At 47.3% G+C, this 26,085-nt stretch overlaps 1 pseudogene; it reads left to right on the top strand.

Moving 5' to 3' along the window:
• Positions 1–21,079: 21,079 nt before the first annotated feature.
• The window catches only part of LOC138287269 (zinc finger protein 850-like), a 54,173-nt pseudogene continuing 49,167 nt past the window's right edge, over positions 21,080–26,085 (top strand).

The following is a 26,085-nucleotide window of genomic DNA, read 5'->3' on the forward strand; positions in this document are numbered from 1 at the left end:
AGTTGTGTAGTGGCGTACAGTACAGTAGAGTGGACTGGTGTAGAGTGCATTGGCGTAGAGAGTTGAAGAATAACGTGGTGTAGAGTGGAGTGACATAGAGTGCAGCAGTATAGAATTCAGTGGTGTACAACGCAGCATCGTAGAATCGTAGAATGCAGTGGTGTAGATTAGAGTTTTGCATAGTAGAGTGCAGTGGCTTCGAGTGCAGTAGCCATACCACATCACCTTGGTTCAATCAGAAAATTGAAATGGTAAAATGTGCATTCTGTTTGACTATCTGAAGAGATTATTTAACTGCAGCGGTAGCATGAGGGTGGGGGCGATTCTCAGGCGATACTGGCTCGCGTGACATTGACAGCACCAACATATAGGCCCTCATTCTGACCTTGGCGGGCGGCGGAGGCCGCCCGCCAAAGTCCCGCTGTCAGGTTACCGTTCCGCGGTCGAAAGACCGAGGCGGTAATTCTGACATTCCCGCTGGGCTGGCGGGCGGCCGCCTTCAGGCCGCCCGCCAGCCCAGCGGGAAAGAGGCTTCCACGATGAAGCCGGCTCGGAATCGAGCCGGCGGAGTGGAAGCTGTGCGACGGGTGCAGTTGCACCCGTCGCGTATTTCACTGTCTGCGCAGCAGACAGTGAAATACATTTAGGGGCCCTCTTACGGGGGCCCCTGCAGTGCCCATGCCAGTGGCATGGGCACTGCAGGGGCCCCCAGGGGCCCCGCGACCCCCCCTACCGCCATCCGGTTCCCGGCGGGAGGACCGCCGGGAACTGGATGGCGGTAGGGGGGGTCGGAATCCCCTCGGCGGCGCAGCAAGCTGCGCCGCCTTGGAGGATTCCAACGGGCAGCGGAAAACCGGCGGGAGACCGCCGGTTTTCCTGCACTGACCGCGGCCAAAGCGCCGCGGTCAGAATGCCCTGCGGGGCACCGCCGGTCTGTCGGCGGTGCTCCCGCCGACCCTGGCCCCGGCGGTCTAAGACCGCCGGGGTTATAATCACCCCCATATTGTTTTTCACTTTTTTAGAGCGTTGGAGGCCTGAGGCATGTGCTCTGTTTTGTGAAAAGAGAGAAACTCGGGTAATGCCAACGGTGAACAGTACACATGTAACCACAATCTGCATTTGATTTCCACGTACTGGGTCTGTACGTGAAGTACTACGTTCGGGTTCAAATGGGAGGACGAGTGTGCTCTAATAACAAATCACTCAGATCTAGTTGAAATCATACCCCCAGACTTCACAACAATGACAGTACCCCCAGAACAATCTGAAATATGTACACAAAAGCAACACTTTTGCTACAGAGGAGATGGCAACAGGACCAGCAGGCTGCTGCTCCTGCAGACAGCTTGGGTGGCACCGGTCCGTGCCACGCTTTCACTTTCAGTATAGAGGGGACAAGGCCGCCAGACTAGCAGGCTGCTGCTCCTGTAGAGAGCATGGGTGGCACCGACCCATGCCATGCTTTCACTTTCAGTGTAGAGAGGACAAGGCCGCCAGACCAGCAGGCTGCTGCTCCTGCAGACAGCTTGGGTGGCACCGAGCCGTGGCACGCTTTCACTTTCAGTATAGAGAGGACAAGGCCACCAGACCAGCAGGCGGCTGCTCCTGTAGAGAGCATGGGTGGCACCGACCCATGCCATGCTTTGACTTTCATTATAGAGAGGACAAGGCAGTCAGTCCAGCAGGCTGCTGCTCATGCAGATAGTTTGGGTGGCACCGAGCCAAGCCACGCTTTCACTTTCAGTATAGAGGGGACAAGGCAGCCAGACCAGCAGGCGGCTGCTCCTGCAGACAGCTTGGGTGGCACCGGAACGTGCCACGCTTTCACTTTCAGTATAGAAAGGGCAAGGCAGCCAGACCAGCAGGCTGCTGCTCCTGCAGACAGCTTGGGTGGCACCGACCCGTGCCACGCTTTCACTTTCAGTATAGAGAGGACAAGGCAGCCAGACCAGCAGGCTGCTGCTCCTGCAGACAGCTTGGGTGGCACCGAGCCGTGCCACGCTTTCACTTTCAGTATAGAGAGGACAAGGCCACCAGACCAGCAGGCTGCTGCTCCTGCAGACAGCTTGGGTGGCACCGAGCCGTGCCATGCTTTCACTTTCAGTATAGAGAGGACACGAGCGGTGCCACACTTTCACTTTCAGTATAGAGAGGACAAGGCCGCCAGACCAGCAGGCTGCTGCTCCTGCAGACAGTTTGGGTGGCACCGAGCCGTGCCACGCTTTCACTTTCAGTATAGAGAGGACAAGGCAGCCAGACCAGCAGGCTGCTACTCCTGTAGACAGTTTGGGGGCACCGACCCAGGCCACGCTTTCACTTTCAGTATAGAGAGGACAAGGACGCCAGACCAGCAGGCTGCTGCTCCTGTAGACAGTTTGGGTGGCACCGAGCTATGCCACACTTTCACATGTCAGGTTACAGGAAACCTTTTAAAGAAGCTGAGTCAGTGCCTTGCTAGGCTTCAAGTAACCAAGAAGTGTAACTCATCACTTTAAAGTAATTCACATGCTTTTTTTTTACAATGCACTTAATGCATGTGTTTCTGACTGTACATGAAAGTTTCTAATTTTGACGGAAAATGAAACAAAGGCACAGGGTGATGAACTGATTTACTGGGGATCGCTCACTTTGTTAAGCAGGGAAGCTGAGATTAGAATGCGAATGCACTAAAGTTTCAGACCCCGTTCTCCCACTCGTCTTCTGCCTCAGGCGGACTCTCAGGGCCACCATTTCCACATGTTGTCGAGGGGCAGGAAAGCGGATGCAATGAGCAGGCAGCTGCTTAAATTTATAGGTTTCAGTTTGTCTTGTGTTGTAAATTTGCCCTATTTTGCCCCATCTTTTACACGATTTACGTGGGGGGAACCCATTCCCCCCAAAAGCCCTGCTTGAAAACATGGCCTACTTGCTGGGTTTACTTTAACACAAGTGTTTACTGCCCCCCACTTTTAAATGTCACCAGCCGCCAATGATGCACATGCACAATGCAGGGGAGGTTTTGTCTAGGATTCCAGGTTCATTGTGAGCTGCAGAACTTTAGTTGCAAGGGCCGGTGGGTGCACATTCACACTGGCAGGTTGTTAGAGGGAAATCTGTTAATAAAATAAGACAGATCAATTTGACACAATAATATAGGTTTAATCGATTTTCAGCTGGGAACAACAGGCAGTCTCAACATAGAGGCCATGACTGAAGTACCCCACTTGAGTGCCTGCACCTAGTGCCTGTGTCAGGAATGGATCACCCCAGGGTCAACAGCTGCCTCACGTAAGGACCAACATTGACCGTTGTGTGATCTATTCCTGTCGCGTGCACCAGGCCTAACCACACAAGTGAGGTATCATATTTATCGGGAGACTTGGGGGAACGCTGGGTGGAAGGAAATTTGTGGCTCCTCTCAGATTCCAGAACTTTCTGTCACGAAATGTGAGGAAAACGTGTTATTTTAGCCACATTTTGAGGTTTGCAAAGGATTCTGGGTAACAGAACCTGGTCAGAGCCCCACAAGTCACCTCATCTTGGATTCCCCTGGGTTTCTAGTTTTCAAAAATGTGCTGGTTTGCTAGGTTTCCCCAGGTGCCGGCTGAGCTAGAGGCCAAAATCCACAGGTAGGCACTGTTTTCTATGAAAAAATGTGATGTGTCCACGTTGTGTTTTGGGGCATTTCCTGTCGCGGGCGCCAGGCCTACCCATACAAGTGAGGTATAATTTTTATCGGGAGACTTGGGGGAACGCTGGGTGGAAGGAAATTTGTGGCTCCTCTCAGATTCCATAACTTTCTGTCACCGAAATGTGAGGAAAACTTGTTTTTTTAGCCACTTTTTGAGGTTTGCAAAGGATTCTGGGTAACAGAACCTGGTCAGAGCTCCACGAGTCACCCCATCTTGGATTCCCCTAGGTCTCTAGTTTTCAAAAATGCACAGGTTTGGTAGGTTTCCCTATGTGCCGGCTGAGCTAGAGGCCAAAATCTACAGGTAGGCACTTTGCAAAAAACAGCTCTGTATTTTGTCAAAAAATGGGATGTGTCCACGTTGTGTTTTGGGGCATTTCCTGTCGCGGGGGCTAGGCCTACCCACACAAGTGAGGTATCATTTTTATCGGGAGACTTGGGGGAACGCTGGGTGGAAGGAAATTTGTGGCTCCTCTCAGATTCCAGAACTTTCTGTCACCGAAAAGTGAGGAAAACTTGTTTTTTTAGCCACTTTTTGAGGTTTGCAAAGGATTCTGGGTAACAGAACCTGGTCAGAGCCCCACGAGTCACCCCATCTTGGATTCCCCTAGGTCTCTAGTTTTCAAAAATGCACAGGTTTGGTAGGTTTCCCTATGTGCCGGCTGAGCTAGAGGTCAAAATCTACAGGTAGGCACTTTGCAAAAAACAGCTCTGTATTTTGTAAAAAAATGGGATGTGTCCACGTTGTGTTTTGGGGCATTTCCTGTCGCGGGGGCTAGGCCTACCCACACAAGTGAGGTATCATTTTTATCGGGAGACTTGGGGGAACGCTGGGTGGAAGGAAATTTGTGGCTCCTCTCAGATTCCAGAACTTTCTGTCACCGAAATGTGAGGAAAACTTGTTTTTTTAGCCACTTTTTGAGGTTTGCAAAGGATTCTGGGTAACAGAACCTCGTCAGAGCCCCACGAGTCACCCCATCTTGGATTCCCCTAGGTCTCTAGTTTTCAATAATGCACAGGTTTGGTAGGTTTCCCTATGTGCCGGCTGAGCTAGAGGCCAAAATCTACAGGTAGGCACTTTGCAAAAAACAGCTCTGTATTTTGTCAAAAAATGGGATGTGTCCACGTTGTGTTTTGGGGCATTTCCTGTAGCAGGCGCTAGGCCTACCCACACAAGTGAGGTATCATTTTTATCGGGAGACTTGGGGGAACGCTGGGTGGAAGGAAATTTGTGGCTCCTCTCGAATTCCAGAACTTTCTGTCACCGAAATCTGAGGAAACTTGTTTTTTTAGCCACTTTTTGAGGTTTGCAAAGGATTCTGGGTAACAGAACCTGCCCAGAGCCCCACGAGTCACCCCATCTTGGATTCCCCTAGGTCTCTAGTTTTCAAAAATGCACAGGTTTGGTAGGTTTCCCTATGTGCCGGCTGAGCTAGAGGCCAAAATCTACAGGTAGGCACTTTGCAAAAAACAGCTCTGTATTTTGTCAAAAAATGGGATGTGTCCACGTTGTGTTTTGGGGCATTTCCTGTCGCGGGTGCTAGGCCTACCCACACAAGTGAGGTATCAATTTTATCGGGAGACTTGGGGGAACATAGAATAGCAAAACAAGTGTTATTGCCCCTTATCTTTCTCTACATTTTTTCCTTCCAAATATAAGAGAGTGTGTAAAAAAGACGTCTATTTGAGAAATGCCCTGCAATTCACATGCTAGCATGGGCACCTCGGAATTCAGAGATGTGCAAATAAACACTCCTCCTCAAAACCTTATCTTGATCCCATTTTGGAAATGCAAAGGTTTTCTTGATAGCTCTTTTTCACTCTTCATATTTCAGCAAATGAATTGCTGTATACCCAGTATAGAATGAAAACCAACTGCAGGGTGCAGCTCATTTATTGGCTCTGGGTACCTAGGGTTCTTGATGAACCTACAAGCCCTTTATATCCCCGCAACCAGAAGAGTCCAGCAGACAAAACGGTATATTGCTTTCAGAAATCTGACATCGCAGGAAAAAGTTACAGAGTAAAACATAAAGAAAAATGGCTGTTGTTTTCAGCTCAATTTCAATATTTTTTTATTTCAGCTGTTATTTTCTGTAGGAAAACCTTGTAGGATCTACACAAATGACCCCTTGCTGAATTCAGAATTATGTCTAGTTTTCAGAAATGTTTAGCATTCCGGGATCCAGCATTGGTTTCTCACCCATTCCTGTCACTAACTGGAAGGAGGTTGAAAGCACCAAAAATAGTAAAAATGGGGTATGTCCCAGTAAAATGCCAAATTTGTGTTGGAAAATGTGGTTTTCTGATTCAAGTCTGCCCGTTCCTGAAAGGTGGGAAGATAGTGATTTCAGCACCAGAAACCCTTTGTTGATGGCATTTTCGGGGAAAAAACACAAGCCTTCTTCGGCAGCCCTTTTTTCCCATTTTTTTGGAAAAAACGAAATTTTCACTGTATTTTGGCTATTTTCTTGGTCTCCTCCAGGGGAAACCACAAACTCTGGGTACCATTAGAATCCCTAGGATGTTGGAAAAAAAGGACGCAAATTTGGCGTGGTTAGCTTATGTGGACAAAAAGTTATGAAGCCCTAAACGCGAACTACCCCAAATAGCCAAAAAAGGGCTCAGCACTGGGGGGGAAAAGGCCCAGCAGCTAAGGGGTTAAGCCTTTCACTACTTACATTGGTTTACAACTATCTAGCCTAAAATGCTTGTATTGGGATTTGGGAACTTATGTTTGTTTGTATGTGATGTATTCCTATTCTTCCTACATCAAGGTACAGGCCTGCCCGTCTAATTCACTAACATGGTACGCTGCCACCAGCTGAAACCCCTAACATGGACGGGAGTCCGATGTCAGTACCAGGCCGCACTTGGTGTGTCCCTCCCTGTTCAGGACTGGGTCTAGAGGTCCAAGACCGGGCCTATGTCAGTGCACACACATGAGATGAGTGTGTAGCATGACCAAAAAAGTAGGATCATATGTAGGCAGTTTGGTTACGCAGGGCGGGGGACCTTCTCGTCCCAAAACCGCATCCCACATACATCCCATCTCTTCTTCGGTCCAGTGAGATTCACAGGATTATTTATTAGTGAATTCCAGAGCCCCTTCCACACATGAGGTGCCACACAGAAGAAATCCGCATTGTATGTTTCAGCAGGCTTTAATGAGAATTAATGCTGTATCTAAGTGCAGATACTGCGTGTGCTTGTAATCAGTATAAATCAGTATAAGCAGAACAAGCATGAAGATATGAGCAATACAACAGTAGATTAGAAAAAATGGGAACACGATTGATGGTTTTTCATATCTTAACAATTAATGATGGACCCCCGGCTCCCCAAGGCCGTAGATGGGTTAAACCTATTGAGCATGAAAGGTGCCAGCATGGAATTCTCAGAAGGCCATGAAACGCACACTTTCAAGATGTAATCTGATCTGCGCTGTGAATGTCTTTTTGATGTAAAGTGCATTAATGGTCCTATGAATTCTGTTGTAGACTTACTTAAACCGGGGGTGTTCAATGTGAGGGGTCAGCACCTTGTTCACCCCACTGACTGTCAGTATAAACTCATGAAGGCTTGAGCCATCCCGCAAGAACGGCACCACCAGTTCCTATCAGCCCCCCGCAAGTGTTCAAATCAGAACTCAAAAGCAACGTCTTACCTGTTCTAGATTGTACCTGCTTTTACAGCTGATTCCTTGGAGAGGCTGTGTTCTTTCCCCTGTTCCTCCTTTATGCCTGTCCTCTTCTCCACTTCCCTTCTTTTCCGCTCCCTCATTATGTTATCGTCCCAGCACGCACTTCCCGTGACATATGTTACAATCATGTCCAGTGTTTACAATTTCCCAATTGTGAAGTGTCTCATAATCACATACCTGTGCACCTCCTCTGTTTGTAACTCATAAGCCTCTACCTGTGCAGCTCCTCTGTTTATACCTCATAAGCACCTACCTGTGCACCTCCTCTGTTTGTACCTCACAAGCACTGGCCTGTGCACCTCCTCTGTTTGTACCTCATAAGCACCTACCTGTGCACCTCCACTGTTTGTACCTCATAAGCACCAACCTCTGCACCTCCACTGTTTGTACCTCATAAGAACCTACCAGTGTGCCTCCTCTGTACCTCATAAGCCTCTACCTGTGCACCTCCTCTGTTTGTACCTCATAAGCACCTACCTGTGCACCTCCACTGTTTGTACCTCATAAGCACCAACCTCTGCACCTCCACTGTTTGTACCTCATAAGAACCTACCTGTGTGCCTCCTCTGTACCTCATAAGCACCTACCTGTGCACCTCCTCTGTTTGTACCTCATAAGCACCTACCTGTGCACCTCCTCTGTTTGTACCTCATAGGCACCTACCGGTGCACCTCCTCTGTTTGTTCCTCATAAGAACCTACCTGTGCACCTCCTCTGTTTGTTCCTGATAAGAACCTACCTGTGCACCTCCTCTGTTTGTACCTCATAAGAACCTTCCTGTGTGCCTCCTCTGTACCTCATAAGCACCTACCTGTGCACCTCCTCTGTTTGTACCTCATAAGCCTCTACCTGTGCACCTCCTCTGTTTGTACCTCATAAGCACCTACCTGTGCACCTCCTCTGTTTGTACCTCATAAGAACCTACCTGTGCACCTCCTCTGTACCTCATAAGCACATACCTGTGCACCTCCTCTGTTTGTACCTCATAATCACATACCTGTGCACCTCCTCTGTTTGTACCTCATAAGCACCTACCTGTGCACCGCCTCTGTTTGTACCTCATAAGCACCTACCTGTGCACCTCTTCTGTTTGTACCTCATAAGAACCTACCTGTGCACCTCCTCTGTTTGTACCTCATAAGCACCTACCTGTGCACCTCCTCTGATTGTACCTCATAAGCACCAGCCTCTGCACCTCCACTGTTTGTACCTCATAAACACCTACCTGTGCACCTCCCCAGTTTGTATCTCATAAGCACCTACCTGTGCACCTCCTCTGTTTATACATCATAAGCACCTACCTGTGCGCCTCCTCTGTTTGTACCCCCCAGACAGAGATAGAGAAAGGAACAGGCTCTGACTTATGCTCCTTGTATATGCGTGCCTCACAGGCAGCGACCTTTGCATCTCTTCTGAGGCACAGAAAGGAGCAAACACCTTCACGTGCACCTCCTCTGTACATCACAGACCCGGAAAGGAACACGTATCTATCTGTTTGTACCTCACAAGCACCTACCTGTGCACCTCCTCTGTTTGTACCTCTCGAGGAACTACCTCTGTACCTCCTCTGTTTGTACCTTACAAGCACCTACCTCTGCACCTCCCCAGTTTGTACCTTTTAAGCACCTACCTGTGCACCTCCTGTTTGTACCTCATAAACACCTACCTGTGCACCTCTTCTGTTTGTACCTCCTAAGCACCTACCTCTGTACCTCCCCACCCCTTAAGCACCTAGCTGTGCACCTCCTCTGTTTGTGCCTCATAAGCACCTACCAGTGCACCTCCTCTGTTTGTACCTCATAAGCACCTACCTGTGCACCTTCTCTGTTTGTACCTTACAAGCACCTACCTGTGCACCTCCTCTGTCTGTATCCCATACACACCTACCTGTGCACCTCCTCTGTTTGTACCTCTCAAGCACCTACCTGTGCACCTCCTACTTTTGTTATACACCTCCTGAAACTGAAATAAAAGCCGCACATTCAGATCCACCTCTTTTCCACAACCTGTTTTTGTTTAAATTAAATCTTGTCCATGTGTATTTTCTTAAAGCTGTACTTGTAGTATGTGGGTGCTCGGTGTGTGCCCGTTCTCTACTAAGTTACCCTGTAAACACTGGTAAATCCCCTCATTTTCAGAAGTAAATAAGACGTGACGTGTTCATCAGAACATTTGGTTCAATATTTGTATATGGTGAAATATCATTTGCTAAGTCTCAAAGATGTCTTTTAGAACCAGATAAATATTGTGTATTCACATTCCATTGCGTTTTTCAGCTAGTAATTTTAAATCTTTTTACATCCAACAGGAAACAAGTCTTGAATGCACAAAATGATTATGAATAAGATAATATTGACAATCTGCAAACAAATGTTCTGAAAAAATGAGCTCAAGTATTCAGGAAAACATCAGTGTACTCAGAGGAACCTCAGAGTAAACTGACAGATCCTGGAAGAAGCAGTCAAGGGCAGGTCAGTGAATGTGGGAGTCTGAGCTCTGCATCTTCATAAACAAGACAAAGAAATGATCTCTAGAAGATGTAGGCAACAGCGTTGGTACGTCACCTCCTGTGTAAACCGGTGTTCAGCACCATCTTTGATAATGGGATCGGTATGATGTGACTATCACAGTGTTCTGATTCCTAAAATGATAACAGACCATCATTCAGTGCTCTGGGTGTATTGTAAACGCTTTCGGTCCAAACACAGCAACGAGAGAAAAGCACAACGGAGCAGAGCCAGGCCACTGAAGAGTAAAGAAAAGATAGTTCTGCTGTCTGCAATACAACGGAGTGTCCCAGTATGTACCGACCAGAAGGAAGACAAATATTTACCTGCAAGCAAGCAAAACCATTATCACATCTAACAACAAAATTGACCAAAAAGGAAACCTTATGAATATTCTGCACTTCACAAGTATTTAGCAACCGTTACATCTGATTGTTAAAACGGAAAACAAACATCCAAACTAGCACACTCATGCAGGGACTGTGAGAATAACACGTGCTTTATCAACCATGTTGGCCCATCAGGAAACACAGTCATGGGATGGAGACAAATATATCCCCAACCCAGAGGCACCAACCAAAAAAGAAGAATCATACATGTGTAACGAGAGCTGCAGTTTGTCATCTCTACTAAAGTATCACCCGTGAACACACATGGAGAAAAACATTTAAATACACTGAGTGTGTGAAGAGCTTTTGTTACCTATCAATCCTATGACGACATGAGCAAATAAACACAGAAGAAAGCCCATACATTTGCCCAAAATGCAGAAATAGTTTTGATGGACCTTCAGCATTAAGGAATCATCAGCGTACACACACGGGGAAAACCACACTATTGCAGCGAATGTGTGAAGAGTTTTAGACGATTACCAGACCTAAACCAGCATCAGAGAACACACACTGGGGAAAAACATATATGTGCAGCGAATGTGTGTAGAGCTTTAGCTGTTTATCACTCCTGCAAATACATCAGTGAACACACCCAGGGGAAAAAACATTAGAGTGCCCTGAATGTGTGAAGAGCTTTAATCAGTTGTCATACCTCCGAAGTCATCAACAAACACACACAGAGGACAAACCAAACCATTGCAATGAATGTGGCACTAGTTTACCTTAGTGATCAACATTAAAGATTGATCAGAGAATATACACAGGAGAAAAGGAGCTTTATTTGATTATTAAACCTACAAGGATATCAGCGAACACACATTAGAGACAAACCATACCATTACAATGATTGTGGAAGTAGTTTTATTCGTTACTCAACATTAAGGAATCATCAGCGAACACACACAGTGGAAACACATTCAAGTGTAATGAATGCGAGAAGAGATTCAGTAACTCATCGACCCTAAAACATCATCAGCAAGCATACACTGGAGAACAAAAATCAGTTGCAGTGAATGTGTGACGACCCTTTGTCAATTATCAAACCTAAAAAATTACCAGCAAACACACGCACTCACTGAACACATGTAGGAATAATTATAGAGATGCAGCGAACGAAGAGGAAATAAGTACAGCAAATAATACAATTACAATTATGTGGGCCATTCAAATACAGATGATAAACAGCAGATGATAGACGACCCAACTAGTAGGAAAGAACAAAAACACAGATATTTGTAGAATCATAAAAGTGTCTGTGCCCAGCGATTGCTCATTTGCTGAAATACCATGAAGCACATTGGAACATTAGCACAAAGCGGGGTGAAGAAGAGCTACAAAGAAACATATCAAAGCACACGCGATCATGCTACCTATAGAAACAACACTGTGAACAATACTAGGACTAAGAAGGGTTTTTTCAGATAACTTTGAGGATTAATTCACAAAGCACACACTGGAGAATATTCATAGCTGGTTGTGGTGTTGGTCATTTTATGCAACATTGATGGTTCTGTGACAGCCAGAGAACAGTGTCCAAAAGCACAAGTGAAAGAAGGAAAATGTGTGCTGTATCTCTCAGAGTTACTGCTTGCAGTGCACGACAATTACCTCCAAAGCCCTTATGCGTGAGAAATGATGCTAATTTCCATCATCACTTGTGTCTGTAAATGCATCAACCACCGTGGCACTTTACCAGAAGAGTCCAACACCGAGCTGGGTCCTTAGAAGAGTTTCTAGCTCGCCACTGACTATGTAAATGTTTCAAGGTAACATTATATCTATATAAATATATTCTATGAGTTTCCGATTTACAGAACACCATTCATCCAAATCTCAACTAGTGAAAGGACAGAATGAGTGCATGATGGTGAAATTATTGATAGGCGAAAAGCTGTTGAAAAATTTAGTTTGGCTACATAAAGATTGATTTTTGAGCAGTAAAGAATTCCAGCTCTTAGCAGCCAGAATACAGAACTATTGACTCCCTCTATACATTCCGGGATGGCCCACCACATCGCACTAAGCAAAAACACTGAGACTGTGACATCCACAATCACCAAAGGGCACATACTTTACTATAGGGGGGTGACTAGCACTAAGAACCTACACATACACGTGTACGTCTTCCAATTCTATGGTATATTTGACACTGAGGTGGGACCACATTCATATTAGAGAATCCTTAACCTCCCTAAGTGAAGATTAGGTACATACACGTTTCGGTCTTGAAAAAATGCCACTTCATCTTTTTTGATGATCCAGGAATGAAACATGTCGACCGTAAATCTGTATTAAATCGAATTTATTTGAACACACTCCTTCAGGAGAAGCTAGGATCATTGCATCTCTAGGCTTCCCACATCTTTTTTTAATGTTGGCATAGATATTTTCACCCTAATTAAATTACTATTAAGAAAGCTCTATAGTCAATTTTAGTTAAAGTTCCATTCAGATCATTATACTGGGATACACCAAACATTTCTTGTATTCTTTTGCCCAGTCATGAACTATACCACCTTTGGGTAGGTGAGGGCACTTGCTTCTATGAGCAGAGCTCTTAATGGCTAGTAACGCCCTGGGTCTCTAAAATGATACATCGAACTTAGGGGCTCATTTACAAGAAATGACACACAACTGCTCTAGCGCAGTTGTGCATCAAATCGTTTATCATCGGCTAACGTCAGATACAAACACCATGCTTGTGCCATATTTACAAAACAGCGCTTCATGGCGTTAGGATCATGCTAACATAAAAAAAAGGTGCTAGCCTGTGCGCCATGCTGCAAAAAACAAAAAAAATTACCCTAGTGCTGCAAAAGTGACACTAGCTTGATTAGCGCCCATCTGCCACTAGTCAGCCGAGAGTCATATTCGCACCAAAAAGCGTTGTAAAATGTGCCGGACATGTACGCCGGAGCACAAACAAACACACTGACAACACAGCTGAAGCTGACATGGACCCCACAGGAGAGTAGAGACCCCAGGACAAACTTAGTACAAGCCAGGATTCATAGTCAGAGTCCCAGGAGAAGGGCAAGTGGAAGTGGAAGTGCAAATTTAGTCCGGAGGAGATCAACATCCTGATCAAGGAGGTAACAGAGCATCAACACCAGCTCTTCGTCCCCTCCAAGTTGCCATTAGGGAGGAAAGAGGCTACATGGCAGTACATAGTGGACAAGGTAAACAGTGTGACTGAGGACAAGAGGACAGTCATCTACTGTAGGAAACGCTGGCACGATTGCAAGCACAGAACAAAGGAAAAACTGCCCACAACCACAAGGCAGCACTGCAGGCCGGAGGTGGAAGTCCAGCACCCCAAGAGCACCTCGATGAGTTGGAGGAGATGGTGGCAGCACCCATCCCTGAGGAGTTGATGGCAGGAGTCCCAGGACAGGACAGTATGGTGTATGAAGACATACAACAACCACATGGTAAGTTACAGTGTGGGGCAATGTGGGCACTACGCAATAGCATAAGGTGGAGGCAGCAATGCCCTGGCACTATAACACACACTCTGCAGGCCAAAGGCTAGCATGCTGGCACTTATAGGGTGAAACAGTAAAAAGATGTAATGCACACTGATCACCCATAAGTAGCACTGACCATTACACAACCATTACTTCCCTCAACTCATTGTCTGAAGTGCAGCATTTGTCCACGTGTACCTCACATTGTACCTCATGTATGAGGAAATTACACACTGCAGTGCAGAAGGACATGCTGTGGCAAATACTAAGGGCAGGAACGCGCAGTATGTCATGAAACTCAGGGGAACATCTACAAGCTCCAAGGTGTGTCACTCATTCACATAGGAAAAGCGATGGATTGGCAGAGCACAAGGCTTGGCTAAATTCCCCAGATTGTTCCTAGCTGCCACTAAAGGGACCACAAGAATTCACACCAAATCATCATTTAGATGCACACCACTGGACCATGTGTGGATAAACTAATGAGCATATGTGGGTTCATCCCAAATCATCACTTGGAGGGGGATGTAAGAAGTGCACACCACTGGACCACGTGTGGATAAACTAATGAGTATATGTGGGTTCATCCCAAATCATCATTTGGAGGAATATTTAAGAGATGCACACCACTGGAACATGTGTGGATAAACTAATGATTATATGTGAATTCAACCCAAATCATCATTTGGGGGAGGATTTAAGAGATGCACACCATTGGACCATGTGTGGATAAACTAATGAGTATATGCGGGTTCATCCCAAATCATCACCTGGCGGTGGGAGTTAAGAGGTGCACACCACTGGACCATGTGTGGATAAACTAATGAGTATATGTGGGTTCATACCAAATCATCACTTGGAGGGGGATTTAAGAGATGCACACCTCTGGACCATGTGTGGATAAACTAATGGGTATATGTGGGTTCATACCAAATCATCACTTGGAGGGGGATTTAAGAGATGCACACCTCTGGACCATGTGTGGATAAACTAATGGGTATATGTGGGTTTATCCAAAATCATCATTTGGATGAGGATTTAAGAGATGCACACCACTGGACCATGTGCGGATAAACTAATGAGTATATGTGGATTCAGCCCAAATCATCATTTGGAGGAGAATTTAACAGATGCACACCACTGGACCATGTGTGGATAAACTAATGAGTATATGTGGGTTCATCCCAAATCATCACTTGGCGGTGGGAGTTAAGAGGTGCACACCACTGGACCATGTGTGGATAAACTAATGAGTATATGTGGGTTCATCCCAAATCATCACTTGGAGGGGGATTTAAGAGATGCACACCACTGGACCATGTGTGGATAAACTAATGAGTGTAGGAAAGTACCAGCTTGCCTGGCATGTTACCCCCATATTTCACTGTATATATGTTGTTTTAGTCTATGTGTCACTGGGACCCTGCCAGACAGGGCCCCAGTACTCATAAGTAGGTGCCCTGTATGTGTTCCCTGTGTGATGCTTTACTGTCTCACCGAGGCTCTGCTAACCAGAACCTCAGTGGTTGTGCTCTCTCTGCTTTCCAAATTTGTCACTAACAGGCTAGTGACTAAATTTACCAATTCACATTGGCATACTAGTACACCCATATAATTCCCTAGTATATGGTACTGAGGTACCCAGGGTATTGGGGTTCCAGGAGATCCCTATGGGCTGCAGCATTTCTTTTGCCACCCATAGGGAGCTCTGACAATTCTTACACAGGCCTGCCATTGCAGCCCGAGTGAAATAACGTCCACGCTATTTCACAGCCATTTACCACTGCACTTAAGTAACTTATAAGTCACCTATATGTCTAACCTTCACCTGGTGAAGGTTGGGTGCAAAGTTACTTAGTGTGTGGGCACCCTGGCACTAGCCAAGGTGCCCCCACATCGTTCAGGGCAAATTCCCCGGACTTTGTGAGTGCGGGGACACCATTACACATGTGCACTATACATAGGTCACTACCTATTTATAGTGTTACAATGGTAACTCCAAACATGGCCATGTAACATGTCTAAGATCATGGAATTGTCACCCCAATGCCATTCTGGCAGTGGGGGGACAATTCCATGCTCCCCCGGGTCTCTAGCATAGTACCCGGGTACTGCCAAACTGCCTTTCCGGGGTCTCCACTGCAGCTGCTGCCAACCCCTCAGACAGGTTTCTGCCCTCCTGGGGTCAAGGCAGCCCTGGCCCAGGAAGGCAGAACAAAGGATTTCCTCTGAGAGAGGGTGTTACACCCTCTCCCTTTGGAAATAGGTGTGAAGGCTGGGGAGGAGTAGCCTCTCCCAGCCTCTGGAAATGCTTTGATGGGCACAGATGGTGCCCATCTCTGCATAAGCCAGTCTACACCGGTTCAGGGATCCCCCAGCCCTGCTCTGGCGTGAAACTGGACAAAGGAAAGGGGAGTGACCACTCCCCTGACCTGCAACTCCCAGGGGAGGTGCTCAGAGCTCCTCCAGTGTGTCCTAGACCTCTGCCATCTTGGATTTAGAGGTGCTGGGGGCACACTGGACTGCTCTGAGTGGCCAGTGCCAGCAGGTGACATCAGAGGCTCCTTCTGATAGGCTCTTACCTGTCTTGGTAGCCAATCCTCCTTTGTTGGTAGCCAAACCTCCTTTTCTGGCTATTTAGCGTCTCTGCTTTGGGGAATTCTTTAGATAACGAATGCAAGAGCTCACCAGAGTTCCTCTGCATCTCTCTCTTCACCTTCTACCAAAGGATCGACCACTGACTGCTCAGGACGCCTGCAAAACCGCAACAAAGTAGCAAGACGACTACTAGCAACCTTGTATCGCTTCATCCTGCCGGCTTTCTCGACTGTTTCCAGGTGGTGCATGCTCTGGGGGTAGCCTGCCTTCACCCTGCACCAGGAGCTCTGAAGAAATCTCCTGTGGGTCGACGGAATCTTCCCCCTGCTAACGCAGGCACCAAAAGACTGCATTACTGGTCCTCTGGGTCCCCTCTCAGTACGACGAGCGTGGTCCCTGGAACTCAGCAACTCTGTCCAAGTGACTCCCACAGTCCAGTGACTTTTCAGTCCAAGTTTGGTGGAGGTAAGTCCTTGTCTCCCCACGCTAGACTGCATTGCTGGGTACCACGTGATTTGCAGCTGCTCCGGCTCCTGTGCACTCTTCCAGGATTTCCTTCGTGCACAGCCAAGCCTGGGTCCCCGATACTCCTTCCTGCAGTGCACAACCTTCTGAGTTGTCCTCTGGCGTCGTGGGACTCCCTTTTGTGACTTTGCATGGACTCCAGTTCCTTTTCCTTCCAAGTGCCTGTTCAGGTACTTTTGCGGGTGCTGCCTGCTTCTGTGAGGACTCTCTGAGTTGCTGGATGCCCCTTCTGTCTCCTCCTCCAAGTGGCGATATCCTGGTCCCTCCTGGGCCAGAGCAGCACCCAAAAACCTGTACGGTGACCCTTGCGGCTAGCAAGGCTTGTTTGTGGTATTTCTGCGTGGGAACACCTGTGCAAGCTTCATCACGATGTGGGACATCCGTCTGCCAAAGGAGAAGTCCTTAGCTCTCTTCGTTCTTGCAGAACTCCAAGCTTCTTCCATCCAGTGGCAGCTTCCTTGCACCCTCAGCTGGCATTTCCTGGGCTCCTGCCCACTCTCGACACTGTCACGACTATTGGACTTGGTCCCCTTGTCTTACAGGTACTCAGGTCTGGAAATCCACTGTTGTTGCATTGCTGGTGTTTGTTCTTCCTGCAGAAACCCCCTATCACGACTTCTGTGCTCTCTGGGGGTAGTAGGTGCACTTTACACCTACCTTTCAGGGTCTTGGGGTGGGCTATTTTTCTAACCCTCACTGTTTTCTTACAGTCCCAGCGACCCTCTACAAGCTCACATAGGTTTGGGGTCCATTCGTGGTTCGCATTCCACTTTTGGAGTATATGGTTTGTGTTGCCCCTATACCTATGTGCTCCCATTGCATTCTATTGTGACTATACATTGTTTGCACTGTTTTCTATTGCTATTACTGCATATTTTTGGTATTGTGTACATATATCTTGTGTATATAACTTATCCTCATACTGAGGGTACTCACTGAGATACTTTTGGCATATTGTCATAAAAATAAAGTACCTTTATTTTTAGTACTTCTGTGTATTGTGTTTTCTTATGATATTGTGCATATGACACCAGTGGTATAGTAGGAGCTTTACATGTCTCCTAGTTCAGCCTAAGCTGCTTTGCCATAGCTACCTTCTATCAGCCTAAGCTGCTAGAAACACCTCTTCTACACTAATAAGGGATAACTGGACCTGGCACAAGGTGTATGTACCTCTGGTACCCACCACAAGCCAGGCCAGCCTCCTACAATGAGTATATGTGGGTTCATCCCAAATCATCATTTGGAGGGGGATTTAAGAGATGCACACCACTGGACCATGTGTGGGCACATACATTGATTGATTGTGGGCATGGTGGGGCGCTGATACTGCTCCGCAAGCTAGGTGCTGACTGTGCATGCCAAAATTACATTTTGTGTGAAGTGGGAGACCGTGCATACTGCAGAGGTGGGAATGTTTACTAAATGGTACCTACACAATTACACAAGGGCCACTGGGTCTGACTATGCAATGCCTGTAGCACACCTGGGAAGGGATTGCTGAGAAAAGACCACTGGGGGTATACAAGCTACATGTCATCTGGATTGGGGGGAACATGTGGCGCGTGCCAGGAGGGAGTCTGATGGAACATTGTCTCATGGTGCCACAAGTACAATCTAGAGGATGTCAAACACGGACTTGACAAGGGATAACAAGAAACACCTAACCACCACAAATGATACAACCTATGGAAGAACACAGGCTGAAGTGGGTGGGCCCAATGATGTGTGACTCTGATGTCTGTACTGCTAGTACAATGCTGGGTAAAACATCAACCACTGCCATCCACAGCAAAACAACATGTGGTCACACTGGATATGGACATGCATGATCAACATGTTGCAGGCATTTAAGAATTAAGGTTTGATCTGGGTATGAACACTGTGTGCCACTCACCTGTGTAGGTAATCTGAGGAGGTCCCTACAAATACACAGGTGTGGACTAGAGTCAAATGTTGTGTGACACTCTGCAGATGAACTACTCATAACTGGATGTCAGGGGGAGAATGTCAGTGAGATAAGCTAACCATCAGGACATGGCCCATCCCCTCAGAGCAGGCACAAAGTGCATGTGACAACAATCCATATGTAATGGAAATGTTGCTAAACTGTGCATCAATACCCATGGCCAACAGGTGTACCACACAACACTATTCAACTCAGGGACCTATGTAGGTGGAAATCACGTATTGTGGTGCTGCAACCCAGCTTACTGTGCTATGTAACAATACTTTTAAAATGCAGGGATGTGTTTTATCCACAAAAAGCAGTGCATACCTGTGCATTCCATAATTCCAACAGCAACACAGGTATCCTTGCACCATGGTGGAAGTGTGCCTGTGTTGCAGGTTTGATTTACCATGTGTATGAAAGGACAATTGCCTGTACACTAACAAACAGGAATGCTGTCTACCACTTCAATGCGTGCTGCATAATGCAGCACACACTGCAAGAGAACGTAATTCTGGAGAAATACATCAATCCTCCCCTTTAGACCACTTCAGTGCCACCCCTGAGGGGTTCTAGGAATCTGTCATTTTTCAATAAAACCAAATCTGGGAATGCGCAAAAAATCTCTGGCCTCCATGGGTGCTATAATGGAACACCCTACGCAACACCCATGGAACTCACCTAACACGCAGTGGCATGTGTGAAAGGGGTACTTATTTACCAGCAGAGCAGCAAAAACAATGACACTCTGGTTACACAGTGTACTGCTAGGACCACATAACTGAGGGGCTGAAAGTGCACCTTTAGAAACCTCGATTATTAAATAGATTACTCATGTCAACATCTAGCAGAGGCTAACATTAACATACCTTTCTATCTTTGCAGCGGATGATGCCATACCTGCTGCCCAGCTGTCTGTCCTGGACTTTCCCAAGGATGGCGATGACCACCTGCAAATCATCCACCAAGACACCCTCCAACAACTCCTGGGTGCCATACAGACTCCATCTCTGGTCACGGGCAGGGTTGGCAGCATCCCAGGATCCCCAAATGATCTGCCCAATTTGCAACAGACACCAGCTGCCAGCCCACACGGAGACCTGGACTCCCAGGACCCACAATTAACCTTCCAAAGGAGCGAGGTAGGGGTCGAGTGGGAGCTGGCAGATCAGGTGAGGGTGGGGATGGAGACCATGGTCGGAACACGAGAGGGAGTCCAAGGATGCCTCAGTCTGAATAAGGACAACTTGTCCCCCATAAGAAGTACCTACTCTCCGCTCCATGGCCTCCAGCAATCTCTGGTTGACATCTCTGGTGTCATGAGGCAGAGGCATGAACATATGTCATGCCAAAGTGTCATTAGCGAGATGGCACAAAAGCTGGGGACAATAAGGAACATCCTGGTGCCCTGGATCTAAGGCTGGACTGCTTCATTGCCAGCTTGGGTGCCTACCACTGGGACGATGCTGCTTTGCTGCTGTGTTGCAGAACCAGCATGTCATCCTTGCTGCTGTGCTGCCTTACGTGTGCCACCGATGAGCGCTAGGTTCATGTTGTTGCCCCCCTTCCGCCTCGGTGATTGTGGAACAGGACACACCCAGACACATCTGGAGGCGCTTGAAGAGTTTGCCCTGGAAGACATGGAGAGTAGCGGGGTAAAGTCAAAGAGCTGTTCATACAGTGCTTTGTGAGGGAGACACGACTCTAAGAAGGAGAAGTTAGACGGACGCCAGGAGCACAGCGCAAGCAGTAAGACCTGTGCATTCCACAGCGCCCGTGCGCGGCGTCACATTGTCTGCGACACAACATGGCGAGGAAGAATGAGAGTGGAGTGTGTGATGTAAATACACTTCAGTCCTCTACCTCAGTGTTTGGAAGATGCTCATGTGAAGTGAAGCTGTTAATACTTTTCTGCAGCAGCAACCACACACCAGGGAGGGCGGGACAACACAACAGGAAGCAACAGAAATCTCCAAAGCAACAAAACCTGCATTGATATGCAATTTGGGTGCTCAGTGTGTGGAGTTTGAAGAATTCACGTTGCATAGCTTAATTTGGGGCAAAGTGTTGGAATGCTGTCTGAGGAGACACCGCCCTATTAAGGAATTACCCACAGGAACAGGGAAATTAGAAAAACGCAGTCCAGTTTATTTTCAGCTGCTGTCTACATTTTCATATATTTAATTCAATAAAAGTCGAAATTTCAGTTCCCTCCTGGAGGCGGCGGTTCCGCCAGCGGCCACCGGAGGGCGCTCCTCGGCTAATGATGAAATCCACTGAGCACACTGCATGAAAGGGAGAAGGGTTTCCTCTTCCGGGTCAGCGGTGGCAGAGACAGCACCAGCAGCGATGTGACGTCACTTCCGGCCTCTCCCTCTGTGTCCAGCCTGCTGCAGAGGAGGAAGGACCCCCTGTCAGTCTGTGCAGTTATCTTCATCTTCAGACCCTCACAGACCCCCCCAGACCCCAAATCTGCCCCCCCCCCCCCCAGGAGGAGGAGAGAGCCTGGAAATGTCTGCACAGGTTTCTGCTCAGGTAGGAGATTGTCAGCAGCTTCTGCTGTGTTTGTAGAAATAGACTGAATAATCCTGGAGGAAATCTCTGCCAGGAGCCGGGCTGAGCTGGGCTCTTCTATCCGGGGACCTCTGGGGGGCTTTCCTTCCGGCCCTGGGGGTGTTTGTGGTCATCATTTGTGTTAAGGAGGTGATCTGTGCACTGCACTGCATCTTACTGCACTGTGAGGAATCTGTGCACTGCATCTTACTGCACTGTGAGGAATCTCTGCCAGGAGCCGGGCTGAGCTGGGCTCTTCTATCTGGGGACCTCTGGGGGCTTTCCTTCCGGCCCTGGGGGTGTTTGTGTCATCATTTGTGTTAAAGAGGGGATCTGTGCACTGCACTGCATCTTACTGCACTGAGGGATCCGTGCACTGCATCTTACTGCACTGAGGGATCCGTGCACTGCACCTTACTGCACTGTGAGGAATCTGTACACTGCACTGCATCTTACTGCACTGAGGGATCCGTGCACTGCATCTTACTGCACTGTGAGGAATCTCTGCCAGGAGCCGGGCTGAGCTGGGCCCTTCTATCCGGGGACCTCTGGGGGGCTTTCCTTCCGGCCCTGGGGGTGTTTGTGTCATCATTTGTGTTAAAGAGGGGATCAGTGCACTGCATCTTAATGCACTGTGAGGAATCTGTGCACTGAATCTTACTGCACTGTGAGGTGTTTGTGCACTGCATCTTACTGCACTGTGACCAATCTGTGCACTTCACTGCATCTTACTGCACTGTGAGGAACCTGTGCACTGCATCTTACTGCACTGAGAAATGTGTGCACTGCAGTGCATCTTACTGCACTATGAAGAATCTCTGGATGGAGCCAGGCTGAGCTGGGCTCTTGTATCCGGGGACCTCTGGGGGGCTTTCCTTCCGGCCCTGGGGGTGTATGTGGTCACCATTTGTGTTAAAGAGGGGATCTGTGCACTGCACTGTAGCTTACTGCACTGTGAAGATTCTGTACACTGCATCTTACTGCACTGTGAGAAATCTGTGCACACTGCACTGCATCTTACTGCACTGTGAGAAATCTCTGTCAGGAGCCAGGCCCAGCTGGGCTCTTCTATCCGTGGACCTCTGGGGGACTTTCCTTCCGGCCCTGGGGGTGTTTGTGGTCATCATTTGTGTTAAAGAGGGTATCTGTGCACTGCACTGCATCTTACTGCACTGTGAGGAGTCTGTGCACTGCACTGCATCTTACTGCACTGTGAGTAATGTGTACTCTGTATCTTTACTGCACTGGGAGGAATCTGTGCACTGCATCTTACTGCACTGAGGAATCTGTGCACTGCATCTTACTGAACTCTGAGGAATGTGTCCACACTGCACTGCATCTTACTACACTGTAAGGATTCTGTGCACTGCACTGCATCTTGCTCCTCTGTGAGAAATCTGTACACTGCATCTTACTGCACTGTGAGGGGTCTGTGCACTTCACTGCATTCTACTGCACTGTGAGGGATCTGTGAACTGCACTGTATCTTACTGCTCTATGAGGAATCTGTTCACCTGGTGGCATTGGCCTTCCCACACTGGCTGTTTGTCCCCTTACAATGGATAAGTACAGGCAGTCAGTTTCCATAAATGGTGTTGAGGCCCAGGCCTACAGGGACACAGGTGCCAGTATCTGAAAACGTGATGTCACCTGCACAACATCTCCTTGGACAGAAGTACCAGGTTACTGATGTCAATAACCCCACTCAGTCTCTCCCCTTAGCTGTAGTTCAACTTAGTTGGGGTGTAGTTACTGGCCCTAAGCAGGTGGTGGTATCACCTACCTTACCTGTAGATTGTCTCTTAGGGAATGACCTAAAGGCCTCCGGTTGGGCTGAGGTAGAGTTTAGTACCCATGCATCCATGCTGGGTATCCCTGAGGAATTGCTTCCTCTAATTTCTGGTGAAATGAAAAAGCAAAGGAGAGAAAAAGGCCTGAAATCTCAGGATCCTTCTCCAACAACAGGTAAAAAGGGCATGAAAGTATCCCCTTCCCATCCTGCCATTAAGGATAACATTCCTGTGGTGGGGGAGACCTCTCCTGCGGTGGAACCTGTACCAAGGGAATCATCAGCTACTACAGCTGTACTCCCTGAGGTGAAAGTACCTCTCTGTGGGATAAATAATCCTGATGTGAAAAATTTCACCAGTTTAGTTAACACAGAGCATCCCTCCAACCCTACCAGAGAAACTAAAGTGCAGCAACCCTGCACTGCCTCACAACACTTAGGACAGCAGCCCTGCCCTAGTGTGGAGCTTAAATGACAACAGCCCTTCCATGCTCCAACTCAAGAGAAACAGCAACCCTGTTCCCTCTTACAGCCATATGGACAAACTTTTTGCCCAGCAATGGCTTTATTGAGACAGCATTCCTGTCTGGCATTCTCATCACTTGATATAGGCCCAGTGGACCAATTCCACTGCTCTAAACTAAAACATACTAATAGGAACTCTGAGAATATAACTTCACATTGTTGGCTAGCTAAAAAAACTCCAAACAGGGTGGTTCACATCTCCACAGGGAAGTAACCATACAGTGGATGATAAAGGGAGTAACCAATCTATTGCAGAGCTACTCTCCACTTATCACCACTTAGACAATAAAGACTCAACTGGCCAATGTTAGCCTTATGGTCCTTTGTTTGGGGGGGGGGTTGTGTAGGAAGGTAGCCTCTTTCTAGCCTTGTTACCCCCACCTATGGCCTGTTTGTGAGTAAATGTCAGGGTGTTTTTACTGTCTCACTGGGATCCTGCTTGCCAGGACCCCAGTGCTCATAGTGAAGACCCTATTTGTCAGTGTGTTTTATATGTCTCAATTGGACCCTGCTAGCCAGTACCCCAGTGCTCATAGTTTGTGGCCTGAATGTGTGTTCCCTGTGTAGTGCCTAACTGTGTCACTGAGGCTCTGCTAATCCGAACCTCAGTGCTTATGCTCTCTCTGCCTTTAAAATTGTCACTGCAGGCTAGTGACCATTTTCACCACTTCTAATTACTTGATTAGAAGAGGATTTGGACCCACCACCCCCACCAGAGTGTTTTTGTGGGCCTGATGAAGACTCATTTTTAGATTTGTCCCCACCCTTGTCTGAAGACGTACTATCCTTCTTCTTGCCATCCTTGTCACCCCCTGTATGAACTTTTCTGTTCACTCTTGTTTTGACCCATTTGTCTGCCTTCTTTCCCAATTCTTGGGGAGAGGTCAGATCTGAGTCCACTAGATATTGGTGTAACAAATCAGACACACAGTTATTCAGAATATGCTCTCTCAGGACTAGATTGTACAGGCTTTCATAGTCAGAAACTTTATTGCCATGTAACCACCCCTCCAAGGCCTTCACTGAATAGTCAACACAGTCTACCCAGTCTTGTGAGGACTCTTTTCTGGTTTCTCTGAACTTAATCCTGTATTGTTCAGTGGTTAAGCCAAATCCATCCAAGAGTGCATTCTTCAAAACTGTAAAATTATTGGCATCACTTTCCTTCACAGTAAGGAGCCTATCCCTACCCTTTCCACTGAAAGATAGCCATAGGATAGCAGCCCACTGCCTTTGAGGGACCCCCTGTATCATACAGACCTCTCAAGTGCAGCAAACCACTTGTTAATGTCATCCCCCTCCTTGTAAGGGGGAACTATCTTGTGCACATTCCTGGAATCATGCTCTCTCACAGGATTGCTATCAGGAATACTGCTGCTGCCACCATGGGGTCCAAACCCCAACCTCTGTCTCTCTTTTTCTAAGTCTAGGGATTCCCTGTCTAGAGCCAGCTGTTGCTGTTTAAGCTTCAGCCTGGTCTCTTCCACTCTCAACTTATTGAGCTCCCTTTCTAACATTTTGTCATCAGGGTGGGTGGGTTGGTAATGTTTTGACACAGAAGAAAGATTTGAATGAGCAGAGGGAGACATGTCCCTAACAGTTGGCACTCTAACAACCTGGCCTCCAGGAACAAAAACATCCCTACTATGATGGGACCTTCTGTTACTACCAGCATTGGTAGGTGGTCTGCTAAGGGGCATATTAGGAAGGGAACCCTGCAACACTCCTACTGGGGGCTCCCCTGAGTCAGAGTGTGAGCTATCTCCTAACTTCACAATTGAACTGCCAGCTAAGGCCTTATCATTCTCAATGAGCATGTTAGACAATAATTCTCTAGAAGGGTTCTTTCCTACCACTAAACCTCTATCAATTCAGAGACTCCTTAGGCTCTTAAAGTTAAGGTGGTCATAAGTTGTATTGACCAAATTAAGAGGAGTTCCTACACCAGACATGATAGAAAAAGGTTTAGAGACAGATAAAAGACAGAAAAAGTTTCAGGACTTTATAAAGAGCAGGAAAAAAAAACTTTGTCAAACTTTTTTAAAGTTTAGGAGTATTTTTCAGCACTTAGCAGATAGTGTAAGAGAAGAAAATCAAAACTTTTTGGTTAGGTGTACATACACTGAACTTGTTTTGTATATTATTCTCTTATGAAAAGTACACAATAACAAAGTGGTAAGTAGTTGCAAGTACTTATCCGACCGCTGCCACCAATGTAGGAGGCTGGCTTGGCTTGTAGTGGGTACCAAGGGGTACTTACACTCTGTACCAGGTCCAGTTATCCCTTATTAGTGTAGAAGAGGTGTTTCTAGCAGCTTAGGCTGATAGAAGGTAGCTATAGCAAAGCAGCTTAGGCTGAACTAGGAGACATGCAAAGCTCCTACTATACCACTGGTGTCTTATGC

This window comes from Pleurodeles waltl, chromosome 4_1 (genome assembly GCF_031143425.1).
Source record: "Pleurodeles waltl isolate 20211129_DDA chromosome 4_1, aPleWal1.hap1.20221129, whole genome shotgun sequence".
Classification (NCBI taxonomy): domain Eukaryota; kingdom Metazoa; phylum Chordata; class Amphibia; order Caudata; family Salamandridae; genus Pleurodeles; species Pleurodeles waltl.